The following is an 11,835-nucleotide window of genomic DNA, read 5'->3' as shown; positions in this document are numbered from 1 at the left end:
GCAGGGAGGGCCTACCGAGGTGCTGTCTGCTCCATGGCCCTGCCCTCCCTCCCAGGTCCGGAAGCCATCCGCAAGTGTCAGCGCGCAGGCATCACTGTCCGCATGGTCACCGTGACAACATCAACACAGCGCGGGCCATCGCCATCAAGTGTGGCATCATCCATCCCGGGGAGGACTTCCTGTGCCTTGAGGGCAAGGAGTTCAACCGAAGGATCCGCAACGAGAAAGGGGGAGGTACGTGGCCCAGCACAAAGGGTCCTCAGAGGGCTGGGCCCGGATAGGGGGCCAGGAGGCACGGGCAGTGCATGATAGCCAGCCAGTATGCCGCTTCAGAGCCCAGTGGTCTAGGCAAGTCCCCTCCCTTATCTGGGGCTCGGTTTCTCTCTTGACCCTACCGACCTGCCCCTCCCCCATCCCTTTCCAGATTGAACAAGAGCGGATCGATAAGATCTGGCCAAAGCTGCGGGTGCTGGCTCGCTCCTCGCCCACGGACAAGCACACCCTGGTCAAAGGTAAGACCTGGGTGGCCCGGGCAGTGCTGAGGTCCAGGCACCAGGCCTCTAGGGCTTTCCTGTCCTAGCACTTAAGCTTCTTTCCAGGATGAAAGAGGCTCCCGCCTGGAACTCCTCATACCGGGGGACGCCCTAGGAGGCCGGCAAGGGCCCCAGCGGCGTGAGGAGGTGGTGGGCCTTTGCCCTAGGTCCCCCCTCCCATGGGCAGCAATGGGACTGAGGGCTGAGGAGCCCACCAACAGGCTGATTTGGGTGGTGTGTCTTGGTCAATGTTCAGTTTGAATGACTGGATACAGACCCTGCTGTTCCCATTTGATGCTGCCTTAACCACTGGGTCTGACACGCAGCCCACTTCCTTTGCGTATGTTCCCAGTCTGGCCCCACACCTTGTGAGTCTGAGAGCCTTGGCCGGCCTGGTCTCTAAGGACGCTGTCCCATGTGTGTGACCAGGACCCCGGGCATGGGCTGCCCTGGGAACAGTGATCTGAGACAGGAGGCCCAAAACCAGTGTCCTTCTTCCCTGACTCCTTCCAGGGGAGGACACACCCCTCGCTGAGCCCATCTCACTGGCCAGATGCAGGGCACTTTCAGAGTCACACAGGCCTGAGTTAAAACCCTGGCTCTACCCCTGTCCTGCTCTGTGGCCTTTGGCAAGTGTCCAGCCCCGGGACTCAATTTTCCATCTGTTGAGTGGCCATAAGGGGAAGTTTTCTGACTGAGGTCAGCCATAGGGCATCTTAGATTCGTCTTCCAAAGGTGCTGCCCAAAGACTCCAATGGAGGCAGACCTGGCCTTAGAAACACTGAGCCCCGAACTACAGGAGACCCCCCAACCCAGCTCCAATTTTTTTCAATCACTTATTCATTCATTCACTCATCCTCTTGACAAATGTTTACTGAGTATCTACTGTGTGTCAGGCCCATCTCTTGGCCAACGTGGCCCTTCCCTCTTGGATTTCATGGCCAGGTCTCACCCAGTAGAAACTGAATAGGTTGTTTCCCTGCACAGAGGCCACAGCGGTGGAAGAGGAGGCTGCCTGGGGCCCCCTGCTGGCCTCTCACTCCACCTGGGGTTGCTGTCAGATCACAGGCTGTGGGATGGGGTTCAGGGATGGACCTGTGTTTCAGGCAGGACAGGGAACCACACTGTGGAAGCCCAGAGGAGAAGATATCCTGGGACTTTCAAGGGGTGGGAGGAAGTTTATTGGCTGGTCTGGGGCCTCCAGTGAGAGAGGGAGACGAGAGGAAGGGGCTGGAGAAGGGAGTCCAGCCCAGATCGCACGGGGCCTTGAACACGCGGTGGTGACCTGCACTGCTAGCCCAGGTGGTGAGCTGCAGGAGGGCCTTGATGGAGAAGCAGTGTTTTAGAAATCTCCCTCCCTGCTGCTGAGTGGAGAGCGGCCTGGAAATGGAGGGACCGCTGGGATGGTCCAGCTGTGAGAAGGGATGCCAGGGTCGGGCTGGGGACAGTGCAGGTGTGCTGGGAGTGGGTAGGTCTGAGAGCTCTCTGTGGATGGGACAGGCCTGGCCCGGATGGGGTGGAGGAAGAGGGGAGATGGGAGTCCAGGACTCCTCGGTGTGTTCCTGCCTGAGAGCCTGCTGCGAAGTTTACAGGGGGCAGCTGGGGTGTTGGGAGGCGCACAAGAAGGGACAGATTTGAGGGGAAACGGATGCACGTGGTTTAGGAGGCTGGGCTGGAGGCCCTCTGACATCCCAGTGGAGGTGTCCATGGAGTCAGGGCTCAGGAGAGAGGCCAGGCCCCGCTGAAGGTAAAGGTGGCGCCTGTATGCCCCATGGGGGTGGAACTAGAGGAGCCGCCGAACCCAGGGAACTCCCACCTGAGCGGCGGGCAGAAGCGACTTCTTTCCCCATCCTGCTCCTCTGGACCTCGCTCGCTCAGTGACGCGAGCCACATGTTGTCTGTTCACTGCTACTTGCTGAAGGTTTTATTAAGGATGAGTATCTAGAGAGTGGTCATTAGCAGATGGCAGAGCCCAGGCCTCCTCAGGTGTGACTGGCCCCCCGCCCCAAGCACAAGATGCTGGCAGAGCAGATGGGTGGCCCCCTGGCCAAACCTGGCTCCCCTGGAGAACAGAGAGGCCCCTGGGGTTAGGACAGGGAGGTGAGTTTGGCCAGGGTGGTCACTGCTGTGGCCATGGGCTGCAGAGAGCAAAGAGGACACGGGAGAGGCAGCAGGCCCCGACGAGGGGGTGTTGGTTGCAGCCAGCACTTGGCTAAGGGGCCGCATGTCCCCTGCAGGTGCTGGGAGCTAGGATGAAGCTTGACAGAGTCAGGGGGGTGGCAGGGCAGGGGCCAGAGAGGAGACTGTGCCAGCCTGGGCCCCCACCCCCAGGAGGGTCCCAGGGCCCTGAGCACACGCCCACCCCGCCCACAGGCATCATCGACAGCACGCACACGGAGCAGCGGCAGGTGGTGGCCGTGACGGGGGACGGCACCAACGATGGGCCTGCTCTCAAGAAGGCCGACGTGGGCTTCGCCATGGTAGGAGCGCACGGGGGCTGGGGCAGCAGCTGGCAGGAGCCCACAGGCAGGGGCTAAGGGGGACGCGCGGACCGCCAGCTTCCAGCAGGGGGATGAAGGAACCCCGGTGCTCACTCCACTCACCCTCTGTCCACCTGACGCTCCCAGAGGTCCTGACGCTCAGCTTGGCCTCAGGAAGGGAGGAGAGAGCTTCGTGCAGCGATGGGTCTGGTGAAGGGAAGGGATAGAGTGGAAGGGCCCCCTTCCGGAAGGCAGAGGTTGGCCTCAAGGCTGGGTCCTGAAGAGTAGGGGTGGGGTGTGTGTGTGCTCGCGTGCATGTACACGTGTGTGTCCAGTGTGGTGCCTGGGTTCCTGCGTCAGCTGGACTCTGTCACTGGGAGAGGCAGCCGCCTGTCTCCCTGCAGCCAAGGGCTGACCAGCCTCGCTTGGGGAGGAGAGGGCAGGTGTTCCGAGGCCTGGCCTCTCCCAGCAACCATGTGGGCAGACACGCTCCCATGTGGCCTGCAGTGCTGGGGATTCGTGTGTCTGTGGGGGCGGTGGTCGGGGGGTGAGGATGGTGCTGCTAGAGCCGCTCGCCTCTCCGGTCACCCCAGCCAGGCTCCTGTCCCCGTCCCCACAGGGCATCGCAGGCACGGACGTGGCCAAGGAGGCCTCGGACATCATCCTGACGGACGACAACTTCAGCAGCATCGTCAAGGCAGTGATGTGGGGCCGCAACGTCTACGACAGCATCTCCAAGTTCCTGCAGTTCCAGCTGACTGTCAACGTGGTGGCCGTGATCGTGGCCTTCACGGGCGCCTGCATCACGCAGGTGGGTCCTCCAGGGGTGGGCGAGGTGGGGCAGATGAAGCCCAGGGGAGGACGGGCACCACCCACAGGGCTGTCCCAGGTTGTCACAGCTCTATGCCGAGGGACAGGAACCGCATCACAGAGCCACCCACATAGGCACCAGCCACACAGAGTGCAGGAAAGGAGGCTCAGAGAGGTGGCAGGACTAGCCCTAGGTCAGCCAGCCAGTGGAGATACCAGCCCTTGTTCCAGGAGGCAGGAGAGGGACCCTCCAGGGAGGCAGGGCCCCTGGCTACGTAAAGGGCAGAGAGAGGCCGGCACCAGACAGGCAGCCAGCTGGCATCACGGAGCTGGTGCAGCCCTGGGAGCCCCAGCTCTGGCGTGGAGTGCGTCAGGGAAGGCCCGGGTGCCTGGGTTCCTGGGCTGGGTGGACTTGGTCACGGGGAGAGCAGGAGTTGGCCCCACCTTTACAGCCAGATCTCTAGCAGCCCCATGTCCTGGGCCCCGTGGAGCTGACAGGCAGGTCCCAGCCCCTGCAGCCTCATTGTTTCCTCACCCACCGCCTGCGATGGGAACAGCGTTGATCCCTGTTTCACAGAGGCAGAAACTGAGGCGCAGAGGATGGGCTAGCCAGGTGCCTGCCATTGCTCCCGCGGCCTCCTGCCTCCTTGTGGTCAAGGGCTGACCAGCCTCGCTTGGGCAGGAGAGGGAAGGCCTCTCCCAGCAACCATGTGGGCAGACAAGCTCCTGCCCGCAGGAGGCCCCCAGAAACCCAGAGGCTCTGGAGGACAGAGGGGCCCGTGGGGTACCTGCCCAGTTCAGTTCAGTTCAGTTCAGTCACTCAGTCGTGTCCAACTCTTTGTGACCCTATGGACTGCAGCATGCCAGGCCTCCCTGTCCATCACCAACTCCTGGAGTTTACTCAAACTCATGTCCATCGAGTTGGTGATACTATCCAACCATCTCATCCTCTGTCGTCCCCTTCTGCCTTCAATCTTTCCCAGCATCAGGGACTTTTCTAATGAGTCAGTTCTTTGCATCAGGTGGCCAAAGTATTGGAATTTCAGCTTCAGCAACAGTCTTACCGAAGAATATTCAGGACTGATTTCCTTTAGGATGGACGGATTGGATCTTCTTGCAGTCCAAGGGACTCTCTAGAGTCTTCTCCAACACCACAGTTCAAAAGCATCAATTCTTCAGCGCTCAGCTTTCTTTATTGTCCAGCTCTCACATCCATACATGACCACCGGAAAACTGGAAAAACCATAGCTTTGACTAGACAGACCTTTGGCAGCCCACTCCAGTGCTCTTGCCTGGAGAATCCCAGGGACGGGGGAGCCTGGTGGGCTGCAGTCCATGGGGTCGCTAAGAGTCGGACACGACTGAGCGACTTCACTTTCACTTTTCACTTTCATGCATTGGAGAAGGAAATGGCAACCCACTCCAGTGTTCTTGCCTGGAGAATCCCAGGGACGGGAGAGCCTGGTGGGCTGCAGTCCATGGGGTCGCTAAGAGTCGGACACGACTGAGCGACTTCACTTTCACTTTTCACTTTCATGCATTGGAGAAGGAAATGGCAACCCACTCCAGTGTTCTTGCCTGGAGAATCCCAGGGACGGGGGAGCCTGGTGGGCTGCTTCTATGCAGTAGCACAGATTCGGACACGACTGAAGCGACTTAGCAGCAGCAGCAGCAGTACCTCTGTCTTGAAGAGCTGTGTGGCCCAGGGAATGCTGTTCCCTTTGTTGTATTCTGAGCCCTTGAGGACGCAAATGGCAGCTCCCAACACCCCAGCCCTGAGAGTGAGAGCCCTGGGTGGAGGGTGGCTGGAGCGGAGGTGGGGAGGGGGTGTCCCTTCTGCTCACCAGGCCCTTCTCTCCTGCTCTGTGGACAAGAGGCTCCCTCTAGTGATGGCTTAGGGAGGAACAGCCACTCACGCCAAGTTTCTTGGAGACCAGCTGGTGTCACACGGGGAAACTGAGGTGCCGAAGGGACTGTGTTTTGCCTGAGGTCTTGGATTGAGTTGGTGGCAGGGCTGTGAAGGCCTTGGTGAGGACAGGGGGACCCTGACGCCATGGTGCATGTAATTAGAGGAGGCTGATGGGCAGGAAGAAGCTGAGGGGAAATGGGGAGCATGACTTAGCTGGGGCACAGGTGGGAGGGGTGGCCTGGGGGAGGGGAGGTGATAAATATCTAGGAGGTGAATGAGGTGTGAGGTGTAGGTGGTGGGGCCTCAGGAGCCACACTGAGAGGACCATGGGGCAGGGAACAGCCCACCCCAGGCTGTTAGGTATACAGGGCCTGTGAGCTTCCGGGAGGAGGTGTCCCATGTGGGCGAGGCTGCAGCCGCAGGGCCAGGTCTGGGCTGGAGGGACGGTGATGTGGGGAGAGGTAAGCAAATGCATCAGAGGCGGCAGGGCTGAGGAATGGGCCACAGGGACACAAATATAAAAGGTAAGGGAAGAAGGAGCTGGAGAAGGAGGAGTCAGAGAGAAGGGTGCCCAGAGAGGGGGCAGGGTGCAGTCAGGTTCCTCGAGGTTTAGTGAGACGAGGCTGGAAAATTATGCCTCAGTCTGTGACAAGAAAGCTGGTGCTGCCCTTGGGGAAAGGCATTTTGGGGGGTGTGGAGGTGTGAGGATAGGGTGGGGGACAAAGGATGGGGTCTACACGCCTTCAGGCAGCATAGACCACAGGATAGTACTGTGCACAGAAGCGTAGGAATATGTGATCCCGGACTCAGCCAGGGAGACACGTGGAAGGATCCACCCCAGAATGTGGATGGCAGGAAACCCATAGTGGTGAGATCCTTGATGAGGTTTGGCTTCCTCTGTTCCTTGCCCAGAGTTTCTACCAGGAAAACTTTTTTTTTTTTTTTTTTTTTGGTGGAGTTATTGAGACATACAGTACTTGCTTCAAGTAAAGGTAAAAGGTGAAGAGAAATTGGGTGGTGGTGAAGAGAAACGGCATGGGCCTAACAGAAGCAGAAGATGTTAGAAGAGGTGGCAAGAATACACAGAAGAACTGTACAAAAAAGATCTTCATGACCCAAATAATCACGATGGTGTGATCACTCACCTAAAGCCAGACATCCTGGAATGTGAAATCAAGTGGGCCTTAGAAAGCATCACTATGAACAAAGCTAGTGGAGGTGACGGAATTCCAGTTGAGCTGTTTCAAATCCTGGAAGATGATGCTATGAAAGTGCTGCACTCAATATGCCAGCAAATTTGGAAAACTCAGCAGTGGCCACAGGACTGGAAAAGGTCAGTTTTCATTCCAATCTCAAAGAAAGGCAATGCCAAAGAATGCTCAAACTACCGCACAACTGCACTCATCTCACACACTAGTAAAGTAATGCTCAAGATTCTCCAAGCCAGGCTTCAGCAATACATGAATCGTGAACTTCCAGCTGTTCAAGCTGGTTTTAGAAAAGGCAGGGGAACCAGAGATCAAATTGCCAACATCCGCTGGATCATGGAAAAAGCAAGAGAGTTCCAGAAAAACATCTATTTCTGCTTTATTGACTATGCCAAAGCCTATGATTGTGTGGATCACAACAAACTGTGGAAAATTCTTCAAGAGATGGGAATACCAGACCACCTGACCTGCCTCTTAAGAAACCTACATGCAGGTCAGGAAGCAACAGTTAGAACAGGACATGGAACAACAGACTGGCTCCAAGACAAGAAAAGGAGTATGTCAAGGCTGTATATTGTCACCCTGCTTATTTAACTTCTATGCAGAGTACATCATGAGAAACACTGGGCTGGAAGAAGCACAAGCTGGAATCAAGATTGTCAGGAGAAATATCAATAACCTCAGATATGCAGATGACACCACCCTTATGGCAGAAAGTGAAGGGGAACTAAAAAGCCTCTTGATGAAAGTGAAAGAGGAGAGTGAAAAAGTTGGCTTACAAGCTCAACATTCAGAAAATGAAGATCATGGCATCTGGTCCCAGCACTCCATGGGAAATAGATGGGGAAGCAGTAGAAACAGTGTCAGACTTTATTTTGGGGGGCTCCAAAATCGCAGCAGATGGTGACTGCAGCCATGAAATTAAAAGACACTTACTCCTTGGAAGGAAAGTTATGACCAACCTAGATAGCATATTGAAAAGCAGAGACATTACTTTGCCAACAAAGGTCCATCTAGTCAAGGCTATGGTTTTTCCTGTGGTCATGTATGGATGTGAGAGTTGGACTGTGAAGAAAGCTGAGCACCAGAAGAATTGATGCTTTTGAACTGTGGTGTTGGAGAAGACTCTTGAGAGTCTCTTGGACTGCAAGGAGATCCAACCAGTCCATTCTAAAGGAGATCAGTCCTGGGTGTTCTTTGGAAGAAATGATGCTAAAGCTGAAACTCCAGTACTTTGGCCACCTCATGTGAAGAGTTGACTCATTGGAAAAGACTCTGATGCTGGGAGGGATTGGGGGCAGGAGGAGAAGGGGACGACAGAGGATGAGATGGCTGGATGGCATCACTGACTCGATGGACATGAGTTTGGGTGAACTCCGGGAGTTGGTGATGGACAGGGAGGCCTGGCGTGCTGCAATTCATGGGGTCGGAAAGAGTCGGACACGACTGATTGACTGAACTGAACTGAACTGAAAGAGAAATTGGATGATAGTGAAAAGGGGGCAGGCTGCCAGGCATTGTTTGTGAGACAGGAGAAGCCCGAGTCATTGACTCACTGATGGTTGAGGGGAAAGAGCAGCAGGAAGCAGGGGAGCTGGGGTCTATGTGGAAGATGCTTGTGGGGGCTCTTGACCTGAGGCCTGGACGAGAGACATGGCCAATGGGGGCTGGAGGGCAGGAGTGGCAGATGGCGGGGGTGTGGCTATATTGACAAAGCACAGGGTGTGGAAGTGGTGGCCAGGATGCCTGGGGCTTGATTTTTCTCCCTGGGGGAGAAGACAGCGCTGAGCTGGGTAGGGCTGGGTGGTTCTCCGCGGAAGGCCTCGCAAACCTACTCAGCACCCACTCTGGAACCCTGGGGTGGGCTGGCCAGCCAAGGGAGACACACTGGCAGAGCCGGCCTCAAGGGGAGCTGTGTACACCCTGGCGATGAGCCCCACGCCAGGCACATCAGGGCAGTGGGTGGCCAACCTCCCATGATGAATATCTGGGAGCTATTCATCACTACCGTCTCACCCGTGGTCCCCAGGACTCCCCGCTGAAGGCTGTGCAGATGCTCTGGGTGAACCTCATCATGGACACGTTTGCCTCCCTGGCGCTGGCCACTGAGCCACCCACCGAGACCCTGCTCCTGAGGAAGCCGTATGGCCGCAACAAGCCCCTCATCTCTCGGACCATGATGAAGAACATCCTGGGCCATGCCGTCTACCAGCTCACCCTCATCTTCACCCTGCTCTTCGTCGGTGAGTCCCCTGCCTTGCCCACCCAGGACTCCATGGCCCAGACCCGGCCGCTCTGGACTCCCAGTCACCCGCCTGTTTGCTGAGGAGGTAATGGGGGCCCAGAGAGGTGAAGTTGGTGGCTTGGGGTCACACAGCAAATCTTGGGTAGAGCCAGGCCCTGGCCCAGGTCTGACAACCCCAAAAGACTAGGCTTTTTCCTCTGATGACAGCTCTGGACACTGTGTACACACTGTGCGAGGCAGGGCTTCATGCCAGTCCCCCAGGAGCCCGAGACACCAAGGGGAGTGACCGGCCCCTGCTCTCATCTCTCCCACACTTGACCTTGCCCCGTAGAAGGCTCCTCACCAAGGCCTCCTGGAGAAGAGCCACATACCTGCCTACAAGCCAGCTGTTTTCTTGGGCACCTGTGCCACCACCCCCCATGACAAAGAGGCACCAGGGACAGAGACGGGAGGTGACTTGCCCCGAGGACATGCAGCCAGCCTGAGGGGGCACCTGGGGCTGAGAAGAGACCTGGCTGGAACTCAGATTGGCCTGGCTTCCAGGGTGCTTCCAAGGTGATCTGACCCCTGACACCTGGAGGTGCCCAGAGGCAGGCAGATGGTGGCCCAGGGTCACACAACAAACTGGGGCCAGTGGGATTCCCCCAGATCCCTGAGCTGGGCTTTCAACGCCAATGAGCCTGGATGGGGCTGGGGCGTGAGCCCATTTCTCAAAGGGCAGTTCTTATTTGCTGTGCTGGCAGGATAGTTGTAAAGATGATTGGTGGAGAAGCCTTAGAGGATGTTCCGGGAATGCAGAGCTAAGAGACACTCACAGAGAAAGCTGTCGGTTGGGGAAGAAAGGAGGAGAAGGCCCCTGGTTTACTCGCTGGCTTCCCTACGTGAGCATCTGCTCTGGGTGCTTCTGGGTTCAGCTAGACTCTCACCGTCAGAAAACCCCACAAGCCCCTCCCCGGCACCAGCTTGTGCAGCTTTGCCCAAAGGACACAGGATGGCATTCAGGCATGCCGTGGGTGGTGTCTGCAGAGCAGCCGGGAGCCTGTGTTGCCCCCCACCACATGACAGCCCCCGTGGGTGTCATTCTCAAAGAATGAGGCCACCTGGGTGGGTCTGGAGCCAGCCCGGCCTGGAAGGCTCAGCATCCATATAGGAACTGCGTCTCTCTTGTAACAGCCCCTTGAGCTCCCAGAGGTCTCCACAAGCACATGCCTCAGTTACAGGCAGCCACACTTTGGGGGGAACCCAAAGCTACGGCTTCCCGTGGTGGCTCAGACAGTAAAGAATCTGCCTGAAGTGCAGGAGACCTGGGTTCAGTCCCTTGGTCAAGAAGATCCCCTAGAGAAGGGAATGGCTACCCTCTCCAGTATTCTTGCCTGGAGAATTCCAAGGACAGAGGAGCCTGGTGGGCTATAGTCCGTGGAGTCTCAGAGAGTCAGACACAACTGAGTGAGAAACAGCAGAAGCGCAGAAAGCCAAGGCCTCTCGCCAAACGTTCCGAGGCCACGCCCTGTCCTCCCAGTCCAGAGGAGTTTGCTGACCAGGGGCTGCTTTTTATAAGTCCTGTTGCCTGGAGGCACAGCTGGCCTCCCGCCTTTATCAGATTTCCTCAAAAAAGTGGAAGAAAGTTCACCCAAGGCACTTGGCCCCTAAAGAAAGGGTACTGTTACCCCTTCACTTACACCCCGTGGCGCAGGCCCACCTAGCCCCCCAGTGTCCAGAGAGTGCCTCCCGCATCTGGGTGACCCTCCTGGCTGCTCAGAAGAGACCCCCGCACAGGGCCAGGCGTCCCCCTGGTCCCGACCCTCAGCCCGGCTCCTGCCCTCTCCCGACTTGGCAGGCGAGAAGATGTTCCAGATCGACAGCGGGAGGAACGCACCCCTGCACTCGCCGCCCTCGAGCATTACACCATCATCTTCAACACCTTCGTCATGATGCAGCTCTTCAACGAGATCAACGCCCGCAAGATCCACGGCGAGCGCAACGTCTTCGACGGCATCTTCCGGAACCCATCTTCTGCACCATCGTGCTGGGCACCTTTGCCATCCAGGTACCAGGCCCCCATGCTGGCCTGGCCGGCGGGGCAGCAGCGGGCAGCCGGAGCCCTCGGCAGTGCCATGGGAGTCCAGACCTCTGCGCTGGCCCCTGATGGCCTTTCTGTCTCTCTCTCCCCCTTTCCTCTCCAGATAGTGATCGTGCAGTTTGGGGGGAAGCCCTTCAGCTGCTCCCCGCTGCAGCTGGACAGTGGATGTGGTGCATTTTCATCGGGTTAGGAGAGCTCGTCTGGGGCCAGGTGGGTACTGCAGGTGGGCAGCGCAGGAGGGGCCTCTCGGCAGGACGCCCCGGAGACAGCATTGGCCGGGGACTCCAGGATCCTCTCCCATAGGTCCCGGCTCCTGCAAGGACTAGCTGTCTGGCCCCCATTTCTGGGGGCTGGAGCAATGGGGGTTGACCCTGGTCTCACATGATGGTCATCTGGTATCGCCACTGTGATTTTTGCTTCCATCTGTATACTGCCGAGGGGCTTCCCAGGTGGTGCTGGTGGCAAAGAACACACCTGCAACGCAGAAAGATGCCACAGACGAGGGTTCACTCCCTGGGTCGGGAAGGTCTCCTGGAGGAGGGCATGGCAGCCCATCCTAGTATTCTTGCC

At 57.6% G+C, this 11,835-nt stretch overlaps 1 pseudogene; it reads left to right on the top strand.

Annotated features, from left to right (window-relative positions):
- Nucleotides 1–55: 55 nt before the first annotated feature.
- On the top strand, nucleotides 56–11,475 carry LOC108635546 (annotated as a pseudogene).
- Nucleotides 11,476–11,835: the final 360 nt, after the last annotated feature.

Source organism: Capra hircus, unplaced genomic scaffold, assembly GCF_001704415.2.
Source record: "Capra hircus breed San Clemente unplaced genomic scaffold, ASM170441v1, whole genome shotgun sequence".
Classification (NCBI taxonomy): Eukaryota; Metazoa; Chordata; class Mammalia; order Artiodactyla; family Bovidae; genus Capra; species Capra hircus.
The sequence above is the reverse complement of the archived record's forward strand: the minus strand, read 5'-3'. Positions and strand labels throughout refer to the sequence as shown.